Source organism: Panthera uncia, chromosome D1 (assembly GCF_023721935.1).
Source record: "Panthera uncia isolate 11264 chromosome D1, Puncia_PCG_1.0, whole genome shotgun sequence".
Taxonomy (NCBI): Eukaryota; Metazoa; Chordata; class Mammalia; order Carnivora; family Felidae; genus Panthera; species Panthera uncia.
Genome location: NC_064808.1, coordinates 92,486,522 through 92,504,786, shown reverse-complemented (window position 1 = coordinate 92,504,786; position 18,265 = coordinate 92,486,522). Strand labels below are relative to the sequence as shown.

Sequence of the window (18,265 nt, the reverse complement as noted above, 5' to 3'; positions counted from 1 at the left end):
TTCATTCAGCAGATATTTATGAAGTACTTACATTGCGCCATGCACTAGGATAGCCCGTCGTCAACTTTCTCGATGAGGATTTTATGCTAGAGTTAAATCTCTATATCCTGGGCATCTTAACATGTCATGAATCAATTTCCCTCCTATGCATATAGTATCATTTTAGTTATATATCATCCTTGGGAGAATTGGGGAAAAAACAGTCACTCAATTTTTTGCTCTGTGGTTCAGATGAATTTTAAACAAATTCAAGTTTTTTTTTAACGTTTATTTATTTTTGAGAAAGAGAGAGAGACAGAGACAGAGGCGGGGGGGGGGGGCAGGGGGGGAAGGGCAGAGAGAAAGGGAGACACAGAATCCGAAGCAGGCTCCAGGCTCTGAGCTGTCAGCACAGAGCCAACACGGGGCTGGAACTCACGAACTGCGAGATCATGACCTGAGCCTAGGTCGGACGCTCAACCTACTGAGCCAACCAGGCGCCCCTAAACAAATACAAGTTTAAAAAGGCTGCAGGTCTAGCCGATGAAATGACAAACAAAACCCAATACTTGTCTTTCAGAACCATACTGTCCAATAGAACTTTATCAATGATTGAACTGTTCTATATGGGCTGCTCAACAGGGTAGCCACTGGCCACATCCGACTACCGAGCACTTGAGATATGGCCAGTGCAACTGAGAAACCGAATTTTTAATTTTGAATTTTCTTCAATACTAGTTCATTTAAATTGATGTAGCCCACATGTGGCAAGCGGCTACCGTATCCAACTACCCAACGAGGCAGGTCTAGAATTTCACATCCAAAGGGAGGAGACTGGCACATAAATGATCATAATCTGGGTGAAGTGAGCACAGAATGCTATGAAATCTCCTACCTGAGGAAGCTCATCCTAGGTCAGGGGAGTGGATGACAGGGGTGGAAATTTCCAAGAAGAAATGACCTCCAGGACGAGACCAGCAGGACAAGAGATGGATCTGGAAAGGGTAGCGGAAAAAGTACTACGCAGAAGGTTTAGGTGTTTGAGAAGCCCTGAAGGTTAAAGAGAATGTTAAGAAATGGCAAAGAGGTATGGCAAGAACCTAGAACGGTAGTGGGAGACAGTCACTCAATGAGTTCAGAGAGGAATGTTGGGGCCAGGATCTAGAACATGAAGGGCTTTAGGCATCACGCTATTCCAAGGGCAATGGGAAGGCCGTGAAAAGTTTGAAACCGTGGCGTGATATGACCATATTTGTGGTTTAGAGAGATTTCCCTGGCGGCTGCTTGGCAGTGGGGAGGGAAAAACTGGAGGCATGCCGCCGTCATCCAGGTGAGACACCAGAGCTGTCTTAACTACAGTCGCGCAGAAGATGAAGAGAAGCAGAAGGACTTGAAAACAGAAGAAGGGAAAAGGTACATGTCCTTCCTGAATGATTAGCCGTGACAATTGAAAGGAGAAAAGACAAGGACCACACCTTGCTTTCTGACCTGAGTAGATGACAGGGCTGTTTATTGAAAGGCAATATGGGATTGTTAGCTACGGTCTCTAAATTTACGTTTTCCCATCGCATCAGATTAATTGCTCCTCGTGGATCCTGAAACTAGCTTTGATAAACACTAGTGAAAACAAACAAATTATGAGAGCATGCTCTTCCAAGAAATCAAGACAAGTTCACAGTTGATGCAACGTTGCTTTTATTTGGGGATTCAAGGGACATATGACAAAGTCTCAGAAAATGTCAACAAAGTCACATTTTGTGCTTGGCTACTCACTTAATGAGAACTGTGTGAGATATGGCCAATAATCATCATTTTGAAAACAGGACGGCCTGAGCCACAAGGAGGTCTAGGTCTGACAATGCCAGATTTTGAAGTGGAAATTTACAACAAATATTCAGGTGCTTCCAAATGTCTAGATGTGTGTCCTTAAGTAGATGCAGCTTAACTGACTCCTTCAAGACAGAATTGCATTTTGGAACTGTGTCATCCAGCTGACCACTTTATTAATCATTACTAAATGCCAACTAAATGCGAAGGAGCCGGTGAAAAAGAGTGAGATTTCCTCACTTCTAGCTTTTTATGGCTGAAGTATTCTTGAGTTAGTTACATGGATAAGTGAGGATTAAAATAGCAAATAACCATTGATATTTTCAAAAACATAAGGACTATTGAAACAGTCGTGTATAAATATTCATGCAGAAGCACTTACAAATACATACTGCGCATAAAATCGGGTAAGGAAATGCTCATTAGAAGATCCGATTGGTTTAGGTGAACTAAGAATTCCAAATAACTTAAGAATAGCATTGGAGACATTGCGCACATAATTTGAGCCATTATGTGTTCTTTGGGGGTGGACCATTGACAATGTCTGCATCAGAAGATGTCAGTTCATAACTGGCTAGTTTTCACGTTGAGGTGGGAAGCGAAACAGGTGCAAAATGGAAACAACCTGCTAGGCGCAGTCCCCCCGATCACCCAGGCAGAACACTTTCCTTGATCAAATTCAAGTTCATACTTCGTGTAGGCAGGGTGGGGTAGTTCAAGAGCCTCGGAGAGGAGACTGGACAGCCTGGTTTCTGGACCTAGCTCTGCCACACTCAAATGTGTGAGCTTCCTGTAAGCCACTCACACTTTGATTTGCCGTCTGTAGAAAAGCACGTTGCAACAGATGACCTTTGAGTTTCCCCTCTCCTTTATTAATCCTCAGGAATTTTAGATTTTGTGCAGAACAAGGCGAACCATTTCCTCAACGTCTGGCAAAAAAACAAACAAAAGCCTAAAATGCTGAGAAGCTCTCTTCCCCAATTCTGTCAGTTTTCTCCCATGAAAAGTCTTTCGATCGTTCTAATGTCATTTAAGCAGAAAACTGAAAAATTTGAGGGGATAACTGAATGTCATAGCTATTTGTTCACCATAAAGAACTATCGGGGAATACAGAAGTGGTAACACTGCAACACTGATCACAATATTGGGACTTCGTGCTTCAGATCATGAGATTTACGGTCACAATTCTGAGTGCGGACCCTGTGCGTGGCAGTTTGGCAAGTTGCTTAATCTCATTAAATGTTAGCTTCCAAACAGGGATAATCGTACCTATCTTGCAGGGCTGTTCTGAGCTGTAGGCTTAAGCGAGTTCATACGTCAAATGCTTAACATACATTAAGACCTCGATAAATACTAATTGTTATTAAGTGAAAAGTAAAATCATAAGTTCTCATATTACCACCAATCACTCCCACTTGCTTTTGTGGAAAACAAGATGGTATTTCTAGGTGACACCCAAGGTGGGAGAGGGGACGTGTGTGTGCAAAGTCCTTACCGTGTATGTCTATGTATGCAGGCATTCAATGTCAACTAGACACGTATACTCATAATTCCCAAATTCACCACATAGATTCCTTCCTCCATGGCTTTGCTCACATTGCATTCATTTAAAGCAATCTATTCTCTCTTTCCTTTCCATTTATCTAAATATTTAATACCTCTCCCCCCTTTTTTTGTAAGTAGGCTCCACGCCCAATGTGGGGCTTGAACTCACAACCCTGAGATTAAGAGTCGCATGCTCTACCAACGGAGCCAACCAGGTGCCCCTAAATCTTACTACCCTTTAAGATTCATCTTGTGTTTTCCTCCTTTGGAAACTTTCTTCCCTAAACAGGCCAGGTTTGCCCAGATTATGGTGACCTCCTCCGAACTCTTTGCTTATTATCTCTTTAGTTTTACTGTGGTCTTAACATCAATGCACCTGATTGGTTACTATCTTTTCAAAAGTTTGTGTGTCTCGGTCTCATTAAACTTAAACTCTTTAGAGGCAGGGATCATGTCTCAGCGAACCTATTTTGCTGGATTAAAAGAATGGTTGACTGGTCTGTGTCAGGTGGGATAATGTCCACTATGTTATCCTTTGGATTGCCTCTGACTACTTTGGTATTTCAAAAGTACTTTATGTTCCTTCAGGTCACTCTTAAGATCAAACCGTGTGTGGCTAAAAATTGATGTTCTTATAGCACTAAAATTGTTCCTTACCACATGAACACCTGTGTGCAATTTTCTGTTCTAAAAACATTGATGCCTTCATAAACATACTCATCCCGGGAAAATATTTTAGAAATGAATGTCACACTGAATTTAAATACAAACAGAGGAATACACACGAGGAAGGGAAAGTCCTTGGCTCTTTAGAAATCTAGATGTCACTGTTAAATTTTGTCTGGTTCTTGAAAACATGGTCTCCTGTTCTGAGAGTTCTATTGCCTGCAACTGCGCCATTTGGGGTGTGCTGCTTAGCAGGGAAGGTGTCTTCAGGCGATCTCTTTCTTTGTTTCAACTCCATTGTTGGCTTGAGCGTCCATCAGTGCGGCTGTGTCTCTGAAGTTTTTGTCCTTTCCCTGGGGAGACCTTCCTGAGGAGGGGGGCTATAGGACCAGCTGAAAGGAACATCGACACAACTAAAAAAATAACAGAACATGTCACAGAAAGTTATCACATTGACTCTTCGATAAAAATAAGTAAACGTAACGATACTTTGGGGGCCATGCTATTTCTAACTCCACGTGAAATGCTGCATCACCAGAAAGACGTAGCACTTTCTCGCTCTTCACGTCGCTCAAGGACCAGTCAAGCAACAGCATTGCTTGAGCGTGTGAGCACCTCACGCTAATCACTCTGGGAGAAAAAGCTCCGTCAGAAAAGCTTCAGGGTTATCCAACAGGCAACTTACTGAAATAGGACACGTAGGAAAACAACAAAAGAACACAGGACATTAAGGACAAATTCAAATAAATCTGAAGACCAAAGGCAAAATAAAATAATTGTGGATACAGAAGTGCTTAGCAACGCAGGGGTGAATGAAGTCACTGAAATTGTTAGGAGTTAATGTCAGTTTCTTGTGTTTGTATTTCTAGTGCCTGGCTCAGAGCACGACATACGGTGCCCACTGAAAGAAAGGAGGAAAGGAAGAACAAAAGGGAGGGAGGAAGGGAGAGACTGAAGAAGGGAGGGAGGGAGGAAGGAAGGAAGGGAAGGAGGAAGGAAGGGAGGGAGGAAGAAAAGAAGGAAGGAAGGAAGGAGGGAAGGAAGGAAGGGAGAGAGAGAGAAAAAGGAAAGAAAGAAAGAAAGAAAAAGAAAGAAAGAAAGAAGAGAAAGGTTGCTGAAAGGTACCAGTGGTGGAGAGCAGAGTGTGCGGGGAGGAATAGCAGTGTGTGAGCTCATTCAAAGACCGGGAAGCCAGGAAGAGCAGGCTTGCTTAATTCAAGGAGAGATTATACATTCGGAGTGGCTTTAGAAAATAGGGCAGGGCAATTTTCAGGAGGTCCTGAACATGTTAAGATTTAATTTGGGAAATGTGGCGTGTTAATGTGACTTTGTGGGTTTTGAAGGGAATATTAACATGATTCAGATAAATCGAATGGAAAGGGAAATGTGAAACTCAAAGCCGTTAACCCAATGGGGTAAAACAAAACCATGCTGCAAGAAATTAAATGAAGGCAGAAGGACCAAAGACTATGGTCTTAAAATAGAAAGACAGGTGCTTGTCTGGGTTTCTTCTGTGTTAATGCTGAAGGACATGGGCTTAGAAGTCAGATCAAGAATTTCCTTCTCCCACTGTGTAGCTTTTTTCATTCTTCAGCTGTTCCTCTTTTTTGTCTCTGCCCTTCCTGAAAATGAACTTCAGACTTTACTGTTTTAGCAGCAAGGCAAAAGATGTTAGTAAATAAAGTACCTGGAGGTGGAATCAAATATAACTTTAAAGGACAACTGTTGGTAAAAACAGACTCCGGATTCCAGGGTCCTGGAATGGTTCTTCTATTTCTATACTTTAGAGCAACTTCAAAAATCCTTAAGGCTGCAAAAACATTTAGAGACCAACTCATCCAACCCACTCATTTTGCAGATAAGGATATTCGGGAAGAGCTGTATTCGTGTTTCTCTTATGCTGCAAAAGTTATTATGAATGAAATATACTTTGCAGGTGGATTTTGATGTAACGAAAGCCCTTACTGTCAGCCTTTTCATTATGCCAGCACAATGAAGGTGCATAATGAGTTAGGCACGGCAAAAGAGATATACTAACACGTATCACTGATATACTGCCACATATCTGCCCAAAACACTTTGGATATGTTGACGATGGGTCTCTAGATAGCAGGTATGATATTTTTTTTTCCTAAAACATGAAATATAACCCTGTATGACATATTGTTAACAGGTATTTTTCTGTGCTGAGCAAGCATGCAGCAACTGATCCCGGAAGAGTAATTAAAAATGTATGTTACAGAGGTCTGTATTTTAGAACTCAGTGTTTTGTGAACATCGTTGGGGACGGGGGTCGCTAAGCCCCTGACACACGTGTGCAGGACTCACTTGTGAATACATTAAAATGCTATTAGAGTCAAGAAGGACGCTTGGCACAGTTTTGGGGGTAGCTAATAAGGGAAAGTCCTTGTATACGTGAGCAAACGAGAAGTAAAACAACGCATCGCTCTGGTGTTGCATAGATATGGCCCATGCAGAGCGCCTCCTTCATGATATGGGCCCCATTATTAAAATGACTGTTGAGGAACAAATGGTATAAAAATATGAGCCACCGTATTTTGGTGTCTAGTATGAGTCAAATGTTTAACAAGCCAGCCTTCTTTGGGGCCTCTGCCTACTTAATTGGAATGAGTAATCTCTTATATCATCTCAAGATGAGCCTCCCTTGGACTCCTTTTTGTCTCCCGAACATATAAGCATAAATTGGGATGTTTGCGTAGCCTCGCTCAGGGTCCCTCCGTGATCTGATGGTAATGATTCTCCAAATTTGCATCAAGAGCACCTTCACCTACAGAGCGTAGAGCAAGTGTCTTGCACCAGGCTGACCAAACTCACTGTTGCACTGTCTGGCTTTTTCCTTAGTGGCTAGATCTTCGGGGGTCAGCTCCTTGGTGGGAAGTTGATGTTAGTGCATAAATGACCGAAGGCAGAGTTTTAGGTATTCGTCGTGTGCCACGCAAGATGGAGGAAAAATGGAAAAGAAGTTATTATCGTTATGATTTTGGTTGCTCTGATTAAATAAAAAATGATTATCTCTGCCTAAAGCCATTTCCCTGGCATTTTATCTCATCCCAGTAAAGGAAATGGATTTCTTACGAGTAAGATTTACCATTCTAATATTCTCCATTCCCTTCACAAATTGTCCACAGTCTGGATGAAGAGTAAATCAGTAAAGAGTAGCAAATATTTTACAACTCGTCCCAATGTCCACAATGATAACCCTCTTAGAGACCATTACTTTCCAACATCAAGGTCACGCACATCCATTCATTCTTGCATGGGAACACAGACCGTGGAGCCCTTTTTCTCTTAGATCAATTAGCGAGGAATTTTTTTTTAAAGCTGATTTTAAGAACATTCTAGTCAGGAGCCATTTAAAAGAATGAGAAACACCCAGGGGGGGGGGGGGGGGGTGGGAATCTCAAGTAGGCAACATGTAAAGCCACACACAACTATATGCACATTAGTATAATTACACATTGCAAATTATATCGGATGTATCTAATATCTAATTTTTTGAAAGCTGACTCCACTTGAGATTTCAATAACAGCATCAACATCTTGCAGGTGGCTCCTTCTCCATAGTATCCAGAGAGAATTATTCCTCTAATGTGCTTACAACCCTCAAGTAAAAGCTGAAGCTCTCCCTGAAAGGACCAATGAACAATGAAACTGGGAATATTACCTTGATAGATTAACCAAGGGAGGGGGGAGATTCCACCAAATATAATATTCCGCATGGTTATTTATCCTCTGCCTTCTGTGCATAGGATCCTTATTTGCTTCCAGCAAGAAGAAACAAACTTAAACACAATCCTCATTACAAAACATGGGGGAGGCTTCCCATGTAGAGTCTGAGGCAATGATATAAAAAGCTAAGGGGCTCACAATTTTTTAGAACACCTGATAAAAGAGAACTATGCAACTGAATGGCGGATTATATCTTTGATTGAAAACAGAGGGCCCTCCGTTCAATTCCGCTCTTATAGAACATATGATTAATCTGTCCGAAAAAGGAGGCCAGATCAAAGCTCCATGTTGAGGAACAGGCTTTTGTCCTCAGCTTGCTGTATGAATCAATCAATTATCAAATAACCAAATATATATTTGTGATCTTGGAGAGTGGAGCGTATTATTCAAGTTGATTGGATCCATTTTCTTGATTCCTCCTCGAAGATCTTTCTGCTAATTAGTCAGGGTTACTATTGAATTATTTAATTATCTGCACTTTTGTGCAATGAAATATGTTGTCATATCACATACTTTATCATGCTACTGCTGTTCACACTTAATGATGCCTCTATAGTTAGCAGTTTCCTTTGTTCTACTCAGTAAGTGGTTTTAGAAGGGGGGTGGGCCGGGAAGGAGGAGCCTGGGGTTTGTAAAATAAAATCATACATTCCTGGTGCCCATGCAAAACTTTATGCATTTACATGAATCTCTTTTTAGAAATTAAGTTGCAATTCCATTTGGAAGAAGTTAAAAGGCACATGTCGGCAACTTCAAACGCAGCCAGGATGGAATTACTATACCTTGGACCTCTCCCCACTGCATTTCCACTGCAGTGCAATGGTAAAACGATTGAATCTTTTTTTTTTTTTTTTTTAATCAGCAAGGAATGTCTTTAACAAGGAAGAAGTAAATTATGATAATTACTCTGAATGGTCGGATCCTTGAGCATTACTAATTAGCATTTATTGCCTGGATTATAGAACAATACATGTGAAACCGAACTGCGATTGCTCTTTTGCGTTGAAGAACTGAAAAAGGCAATGGAGCAAAAAAGGCAGCATCATCAGGACTGTAGTCTGGTAGTTTCCATCCCCTTGATAAGTGGGCAAAATCCCCCACTTTTGAAAGACGCCAACGCGGCCCTCAATATTTACGGCCCATTCATTTTTTTGTGTTGGGCACATCTTTCCATAGGATATCGTAGTCATGAGAGGCTAATGAGAGGAGAAACATTTTGGCCGTGATGTCATTTGGGGACAGTTTTTATCCATTGTGAGAGTTTAACCATCAAGAGCACAAAACTCGCCGTTTCAGAAAATATACATTTTGCTGTAGACATTCCGACTTAAAAAGGAAACAAAGAACTCAGCTCTTAGTAAATAGAATTTTACATCCACCTCCCCACTTTCTCCTAGGAGGACTACAGTTGCAAAGAATTGAGAAGAGGAAATTGGCATGTAGTGCAAAAGCCTTTTCTCCACCCCCCCCCCCCGCCCCAACGCATCACGAATTTGTAACAAAATAGATTCTGAAATTAGAAATAAATGAGATCTTAATCAACGGAGCAACATCGGTCGTGGAAATAAATGCCACTCAAATAATCTGGCAACTGAAATTCCCCAATAATCCAGTAGGTAGAAGAGAAAGGGAGGAAAATTAACCATCCCTCACCCCCCCTCCCCACCCTGCAGCATCGTGGGTTCCTCCACACCCCAGTACCAGGGAATGAAGAGGAAAGGACGTGGTAAAATATAAAGCCAGTACTAAATACAGTCGCTAGTCTTCCCGATACCTTCCATGGATTCCCTCCCCTGATCCCTTTTAGTTTGAAAGAATAAGTTTGACTAAATCTGTGAGGAGATTAAACAGGCTGGTGATAAAAATTAATTCTGCTGAATGAGCAAATGCGTTTGGATGGCAGAGATGCAAATAAGATAATACTTTTCTTTTCCTTTGACATACCAAGCGGATTAGTTTAGAATGTTAAATTTGATTTTATTAGAATATATTAGCAGTGTTTTAATTAATACCAATCAAACATTTTCTTTCCCTGGGGCTTGATGTGTTCCTAACGCTTTCTAAATCATCTGGTATTTATCCATCAACCCCCCCCCCACCACCAAATTACCAAAGCCTTTTGTTACATTCTTCATCATTTTACTGTATTCAACAGAAAACTATGAGCTGTTTACCTAAAGGTGTCTTGCCCATAAAATTAGTTCCCAGGTGCAGGATTTAAAATGAGTCCTGGTCGTTAGTACAGTTGGGTTTTTCTTTTTTTTTTTAAAGGTAGAATTAGAGACTCAAAAATAAACATCTTGTGTGTTTTTCTTTTGGGGAAAAATGTTGCAAAAGGAGTTTTGGCTGGTTCGTATTACTTGGCCTTCTTCTCAGTAGAGCTTCCTAAAGCTGTTAAATTTCCAACTGCCTTGGTGTAGAGCTGGCATTTCTTTGGAAACAGAGGCAAAAAAAAAAAAAAAAAAAAAAAGGAATAAAAAAAGGAGGAGGGGGAGAATCTAGTTAAAAATATGGTGAACCAGGATGCCCTGTGAACTGAATTGTAACTGTGTGTTCCAACGAGGTGTTGCATTGCATTTCACTCATTATCCGCTCCTTTTCTCTCAAGCTTCCTGTCCTTCTGTGTCCGAAAGCTCCACTTCACGTCTTTTTCTTTTCTTCCTGCAACGCAAACCTCGCCCCCCCCCCCCCCCCCCCCCCCCTTTTTTTTTTTTTTTTTTTTTATCTGCCAAGCTGGATTTGCACTTTTAAAGATCGGTATCAATAATGCCCGGCTTGTTTCGGTTGCACTCCCCCTTTAAAAGACAGCTCTCTCTAATTGATGCGTCTGGGCTAGTCTAGACTGGTAGTGATTGAACCAACCACCAATTATGTTATTCATTTCACTGAACTTCGCTGATGGGCTCGGTGAGGAAGAAGGGGTGTTGAGAAACCTGCCCTTACACTCGAGCAGTCCGCTGCTGAAATTCAAAATCCTGTGCGTCGCTGTGCATTGCTAAATGCCCGTGTGATCAGTTGTGATGGCAACCTCAGGGCATGAGCAATCCACTTGAAAACATGTTAAAAAAAAAAACAAAAAACAACAAAAACCAAAAGAGAGCCTTGGAATACAAACTGTATCACTTGTATTAAATTACTATCCTGTTCCCATTTAAAATCATAGAAGAATGATATCCAGCATGTTTTTATTGGCCCATGAGTCCATCTTTACAGAACTGACTGCAGATAGATTTTGACTTAGTAAAGCACCAAATGTTTTGCAAATATTTGATATGCATCATGCGGTAATATAGATCCATAAGTTAAATAGATCCCTTTCCATCATTTCCAAATACCTATGCATACACACCAGCTTAAGATGGGGAAAAAATCATTAATCCACTGTGGAGAAACCGAAGGTGACTTGAAAATCAAATAACTCTTTTCTCTGAAGCCCATTCAGGCTCCCCAAGGCTGGAAAGTAATATTTAAATAGTACAACTGCACGAGAGGTCGCAACAAAAGACGTAGTGCAATTGTTGCACGCTTCATTTTCTCAATTCAGTTTTCTGATACAAAATGGTTTCTTGACTACGGTTTGGAGTCAATGACTGAAATTGCAATAAACACTCAAAAAAAAAAAAAAAACCCATACATACACACACACACACACACACACAGGAAAAGAACAGTTTCCTTAACCTTCGACTACACGTATAAAATGAGGTTACAGCCAATACAAAGTCTTTAAAAGAAGAAAGCATTAGAAGTCAGGGGTGATTTAGGTGTTTTCCAAAAATACGAGACAAGTGTTGGCCCAAGAATACCAAAACTGTCTAAATAAAATTGTATATTGGAGTTTTTCACAACAAAGAAAAGGTAAGTTAATGTTCCTCTTCTTCAGCTATGAGATAGATCTAAATCACTAAAATTATTCTGTCACAGAAAGTTCCGTTTTTCTGAAAACTGCAGACGAGGTAATGCTGACAAATTACCTTAAGATTATTTTAAAGGTACAGTTTGGTGTTATACGTAACTTTGTTGGATTACATTTAAATCCTGATAAATTTTTCCACCCTTTGATTACTCCTAAAAGATACAATAATTGCATATTGTGTGCATGCTGCTATTTCTTTGCTTTCATACATTCAGAAAATATATTTCCAACGCCTATTACTCTTGAACTCACAGCGTGTAACATTTTAAAACGGACGCCAGGCACGCAGGCTCTGTCTCTCTTATTTTTAAAATCTCGCAAAGTACCACAAATGTAATCCTCATGAACACCATCAATTTCATCCTCCCTGTAGCGTAGCAAGAGTCGAATTTTTAGCCTACTACTATTTTAGCCCAAACTCCTGGTTTGCCCCCATCTGCGTCTGTGTGCTCACTGTCCGGCCGTACATGTGATACATACGTGTGAGGACTGAGTGTGTAACATGTCCACATGCCCGTTTTAATTGGACATGATTTTCAGATTAACTGTTGAGTTTCAAAGTTGGAGGCACGGGGCATGCTGGGACTTCAGCTGCTATGTTCTGAGGTCAAGCACCAGGTACTGAGCTGCTCTTGTTACGCTCGGATAGTACTGCGTGTTGCTCTCAAGAAACAGACCACGGTAGATGAGTTCCACAAGCCTTGGGCATCAGTGATACACATTCGTACGCACAGCAGCCAACACGCTCCTCTAACAGAACGTATACCTCCTTCACCAGAAATCCAGGAGAGCGGCCACTTTCTGCTCACCTGACCCCATCTAACAATGAAAACCTCTGAGCCGTGCTCCGTCAGTTCAGACAAACTTTCTTTTCTTTTGTTTTTGCTTTAAAGAAAGAAGTTCCACCCAATTTCCAGGATGCACAAGCACGACTCACAGCTCCCAAGAGCCTAACCCGTGGATTTAAACGGTAAACATCACAAGTTAGGGTCTCAGGGATTGAGAGGAGCGCAGGAAAATTGTTCTTTCTTGAGACAAAGCAAGGCAAAGCAAGAACCACAGCCAGGTTCTGGTCCAGGTTCATGACCAAAAAGGCCACAAACAGGTGGCAGGGTATTCCCTCACTCTCGAAGCTTCCTCAGGTCACAAAATTTAGAGCCCACGTAAATACGATACATTCATATGCACACACGCACTCTCTGTGGACACATATACGTACCTGAACATACGATCGCGAGCATATCAGAGAAAAAAAAAAACAAACACAAAAAACTCTTTGACGCTTTGGGCAATCCAGTTTTACAAGGAAAATCATATGCATAGACCCAGGAACGCCCCTGTCTTCAAAACCAAGGTCTAAAAGAAGGATCAAATGTCCTTTTGGAGCTTTAACTTACAACTAGCATAGATGACGGTAAAGAAAATAGGAGGCATCTCTTTCCCCCTGGGCAAGCATGCCGCATGCAAAATCATAGAAAATCAGGTTTTCGGAGGAAGACCCAAGACACAGGGCTTGGAGGCCGTGGAGGTACAAGTACGAATAGCGTTTTAAACTCACCCAATGGAAGCGGAGCAGGCTGCAGCCCTCGTGCAACACCATTCCGAGCAAGGGGGGGAAATGGGAGCTCGCAGTGCGCTAGCCTGGGCGAGGTGTTTCAACAGAGGACCGACATCGACATCGGGGCGGGGAGGGAGGCGGGGGCAGGAAGCGATACACCAAATCTCGAGACTGTAACTCTGTAGCTCTCATGCTTTGACGAGGGAGAAAAAAAAGGCAATTTGGTGCAAGTGGAGGGAGGGACTGGGACTGATCAAATTTTGAAAATATTCAGTGAAAAAAACGTTTTTAATTCTCTCTCTCTCCCTCTCTCTCTCTCTCTTTTTTTTTTTTTTTTTTTTTAAGAATGAGAAACCTCCCAAGAGCTGCTTTTAAAAAATTCCTTGCTTCTTTCTTTAGCGTGCACTTTGCCAGTCCTGCAAACGGGGGCCTCGTCTTCATCAGCTGCTTGGCTGAGGCCAAGGCCAAATCACCCAGAGCCAGCACCAGGCTGTCATTTGGGAGGCGAGGTGGGGAAGGGGTGGGTGCAGGCTGGGGAGATCCGTCTCCCCCGCCCCACTCCCGCCGCCGCCGAACCTTTGGAGCCTCTTGCCAATATTTCAGAGGAATCAGAAGCATAATTGCCTTCTCTTGTCGCAGAAGCTACCAGTTTTGTACCTGAGAGATAGTCGCTTGTTCCCATCTGCCTGGAAGCTGAGTTTTCCCCAAGCCAGGGGTTCTTGTGCCGCCTCCAAAACCGAAAGGAAAGGGAGGGGAAGTGGGTGGAAAGACTCTTAAAATTTTTCTTCCTCCTTGTGTTTCTCCCTTTCTTTCTTTCTCTTTCTTTCTTTCTTTCTTTCTCTCTTTCTTTTTCTCTCCTTCCTCCCTCCCTCCCTCCCTCCCTCCCTCCCTTCCTTCCTTCTTTTTTTTTTTTTTTTCCTTTATTCCAGCCTAAGCAAGGTAGATGGCTGGCTAGTCAAAGAGAATGACAAAGCAGCCCCCTCCAAGGAAGACACTGGAGGGGCCCCGGGCACTTAGTAAAAATGCTAAATACTTGGTAGATGTTTCCATATGCAACTAGAAACCGTTAAAACTCCAGGCTCTCCCCTCTTCTCCCCCACTCTTCCAAAATAGAATCATAACAGCAAGACAACTAGATGATGCCTCTTTTCCCTCTGTACAGGGTCTACTCAGCATCCCCCACCCCCCATCTCCAAGACAACTTTTTTTTTTCTCACCTCCGTAGGTTCTTCTCAGGCACAATCTTCCGTTCAGTTCAGGGTCTCTCCTTTCTCTCTCACTTTCCTTTTCCTCTCAGAAAGGCTAGTCCGTCATCAACCTACCTTGCTTCTCTCTCCCTGTCTCGACCTCTCTCTCCCTTTTTCTTTTACTATTAAAAATCATAATAATAATGGCCTTTTCGACATAGCAGCGTGAAGTGGCCGCCTTTGAGAAAGCACATTTAATCTTTGCTGGCTCCCTTAGGCTTCAGTGAAGAAGGAGAAGGCAAGAAAAAAAGGGAGAGAGAGAGAGAGAAAAAAAGATTGTAAGGGAGGCTGCTGACGGACAGCAAGCATCAGGCACAAATCAGCGACAAGTTGAATTTTCCTAGACCACACTGCCCCCTTTCTTCTCAGCTCTCTCCCTGGGCTCCTGGAAAGCCCGAGTGTCTGGTTACAGAGGCTCCTTTTGCCAACCATGGTGCAGATTCCTCGCATGCCTGCTTAAATCTCTGGCAGAATAAGGAATCAATATCCCCCCTCTAATCACCGTTAGCTCTATCTACGGCTTCCCTCCTTTTCTGAGAATCCACTTGGCTTTCCCCGCCGCTCCCCCGCCCTGCCAGGCTCCTACATACAAAGCTTGCGGTCCTGTCATTTCTCACTTCCTTCCATATCTTGGAGACAAGCCTCCCTTCTAATATCCTCTCGCGCTCGCTCTCTCTCTCTCCGTTGTAGTGTCTCATCCCTGACTCGCAGCCCCGGATGCACTAAGGCATCTCCCTGACTGCTAATGAGACCAAAAATACACCAGCAGGTCAGGGGGAAGGCCAGACATTGTATTATACGAATACAGGAAAAAAAAAAAAAAAAAAAAAACAAAAACCCTCAGCCTGCTAGACCCAGAGATCAGGTATCACGTTTTCTAGAAGGGGTAAAAGAAAGGGGAGGAGTGGAGGGGGGGAGAGAAAGGAGTGAAGAAGAGGAGACCAGGGCGCAGTTCTCCGCCTAATGGTTCCGCATCCCACCGGGCATTTAGAGCACCTATGCCTGTATGCGTGCAGGTAGAGAATTCTGTGAGCCTTGCTGGGTTTTCTTTACGGACAGAAAGTCAACAGCCCCCAAATACTTCCTTGCAATCGGCGTTTAGAGGCACGAAGAGCAGTGATTCCAAGCCCTATTTAAAATACGCACTCTATTCAGGCATGAGATGACGACAACGCTCAAAATCTCTTTCCTTCCAGCGGCAGGCTTTGCTCCTTGACTATCTTTGCCATATGCACTAATTTACCACTTGGCTTCTGCAATGGACTCATCACTCACTGCGGCCTCTCCTACCCCTTTACTTCTACCGCAGACATTTTCCTTCTTTCTGAAGTATTTCTCCTCCAATGTCCATCAGATCCACGCACCCTCCACTGATCAGCCTACAGCCCCTTGGTAATGATAAGTAATAATTCAGATGACAAAAAAGTGGCAGAAGATAAAAATGAAAGACATCCTGAGTTGAGTAGGGGAGTGTCTCCCATCATTTCTGGTGGCACGCGTTTTCGGAGCTCGGCTACACATCGATCCTGGAAAGCAGGTAGCTCCTGAAAATCGGGGTCTCTACCTATCTACACACACAGTGGGTATGTTGCCTTCTCCACCCGAGTTTGCTGGCCGGAATCACGCAGACAACAGGCAGTGCTGTGTTAAGTATAACGCTGGGTTCCGTAAATAGCAGGGAAGGGAGGGAGATATCTGAGGACACAGGTTTCCTCTAAGTCGATGTTTTTTAAAGGTGGCTTCTTTGTGCTAAACTCAGACATTGTGCTTTGTCTCTCACTGGGAGACCTGCAGAAACGCAGCTGGATGCCAAGGAAAAGGAGAAGAAAAAGCACACATGAGGAGACCCAGAGAGAGGAAGAAGGGAAAGGAGAAGAGAGGAGAGGAGGGGAAGGGAGGGGAGGGGAGGGGGGGGGGAGAAAAAACAGAGGCAAAAAAAAAAAAAAAAAAAAACCACAAAAAAACAAAGCCAGACAGACTTACAATCATAGCATTGGATTCCCTTTAATACTTTTGTGTGTGTGTGTGTGTGTCGTTATTGGGAAGGAGAAAGACATGGTTGGCAGGCTTGGGGACTGGGTTAGAATCTTTTTCAGATTTGGCTAATAGTGTGTTTGCACTAGACTGATGAGAAAAAAAGACATGCTAGAATAATCATAAAGGGTGGAGCTGTCAAAGAAAAAAATCTTTGACTCACTGGGTGCCTCCCTGTAACGCCAAGATGAATCATTCCCAACCAGAGTCGTCAATTGTCTCAGTGTGCTTGCACACGAAGGCCAGATTATGGGAATCACGTCAGTGCACCCATCTTCAGAAAGGAAAGGTAAGCAGAGAATGAAATTCGGAGACTCCCCTAAACCCCTCTCTGTGTGCAACCACAGTTCAGCGCGGTTTGTCACACGCCCAGCGAATCCGCCCCTGTCTGTATTCACTCTGCTTACAAAGATATACAAATGTATGAGTTATGAAAGTTTTGCTACGAACACATCGTTTTCTCTACACAACTCAGCGATGTCTTTGGAGGATCCTTACTTCAAGCAGTTAACGCCTGACCCCAATTTCTGTGGGTAATTAGTGAGCTAGATAACCACACAAAGTGGGTAATTATTTAGTACCCAAGGGTACGCTAGAAGTGGGTAGTGGCTTTGTTAACAAAAGCACATCTCTAATTATTGTATCTATGATGGGTGTTTTAAAAATACCAGTTACTATATCAAGTGAACCATGATAAGCAAGTGAACTGTTTTGCTGTCCTTCGCGTATATACATATGTATATTCCATCATGGTTAATAATAGTTACCTCTCTCGTACGGAGCGTTGTGAAAATTAATTAGTTAACATCTGTAAGACTCTCAGAGAGGAAATGTGCTGGAGAGTTTCTAAATACAGTATTATTATTGTTATTACCGTGTTGGCTAAGAATCCCAGGGTGAGAGGAGCTTAGGGAGTAGATTCAATAGCCCGGTCTCTGTCTTGCTTGGGAAAAATATGCTCAGATAACAAATGCAGTGAGTTTGTTTGCAGGGACCGGTCGCCTACCTAGCCGTCTAACACAGGCGGTAATAGAAAAGAAAGGTATATGCCATTTCCTTGACAGCTGGCTCAGGAAGGATGTGTGGAGCCGGGGTAGGAGATGGGGAGAGGGAGGAGCAGAGAGAAGTCAGGGATGGGCCTGGAAGGAAGCTGAATCAGCTCGACCACACCCTCCTTCCAAAGTCCTTCTAGCCTTCCCTTTGATGAGCAGCAAATATGCGCAAAAATCCTCAAAGAAGACATCCGTGCAAGTGCCTTGCCGGGACAAATTCATCCTAATTACAACCAATCAGCCAGATATATAGTATTTATTCTGGAGAAGAACAATCAGTACAAATTACTTGAACAAATGCAGATACACATTAAAATATTACAGTGTTGAGAATAAGCACGCACAAATCAGCTTCAGATATTTTTAACCCAAGATAGGAACACCAGTGAAGAAACCCTTTCTAATTCGATTGCTTTTCTGAATCATCCCCCAAGATGGGAAGGGGATATCATTTACTTCTGCTGAGAGAGAAAGAAAAGAAAAAGAAACGAAAGGAGAGGGGTGAAAAAAGAAAAAAGAAAAGGAAAGGAAAGGAAAGGAAAGAAAAGAAAAGAAAAGAAAAGAAAAGAAAAGAAAAGAGAAAGCTTCATGCTTTCAGGGACCTTAATTCTGGGGAGAGAGACCAAGCCTTGAAAACAAACAGCAACAAACATAAACTTACTGCTTCTTTCTCTGTAAATGTCCATCTCCT

At 42.6% G+C, this 18,265-nt stretch overlaps 1 long non-coding RNA gene across 1 annotated transcript; it reads right to left on the bottom strand.

Annotated features, from left to right (window-relative positions):
* Positions 1 to 1,656: 1,656 nt before the first annotated feature.
* On the bottom strand, positions 1,657 to 16,397 carry LOC125915168 (uncharacterized). The gene is made up of 3 exons (XR_007455595.1): positions 14,459 to 16,397; positions 13,242 to 13,969; positions 1,657 to 4,430 (listed from the first exon to the last, which is right to left on the bottom strand). It is a non-coding gene; the product is annotated as an uncharacterized LOC125915168 (long non-coding RNA).
* Between the last annotated feature and the right edge of the window lie 1,868 nt (positions 16,398 to 18,265).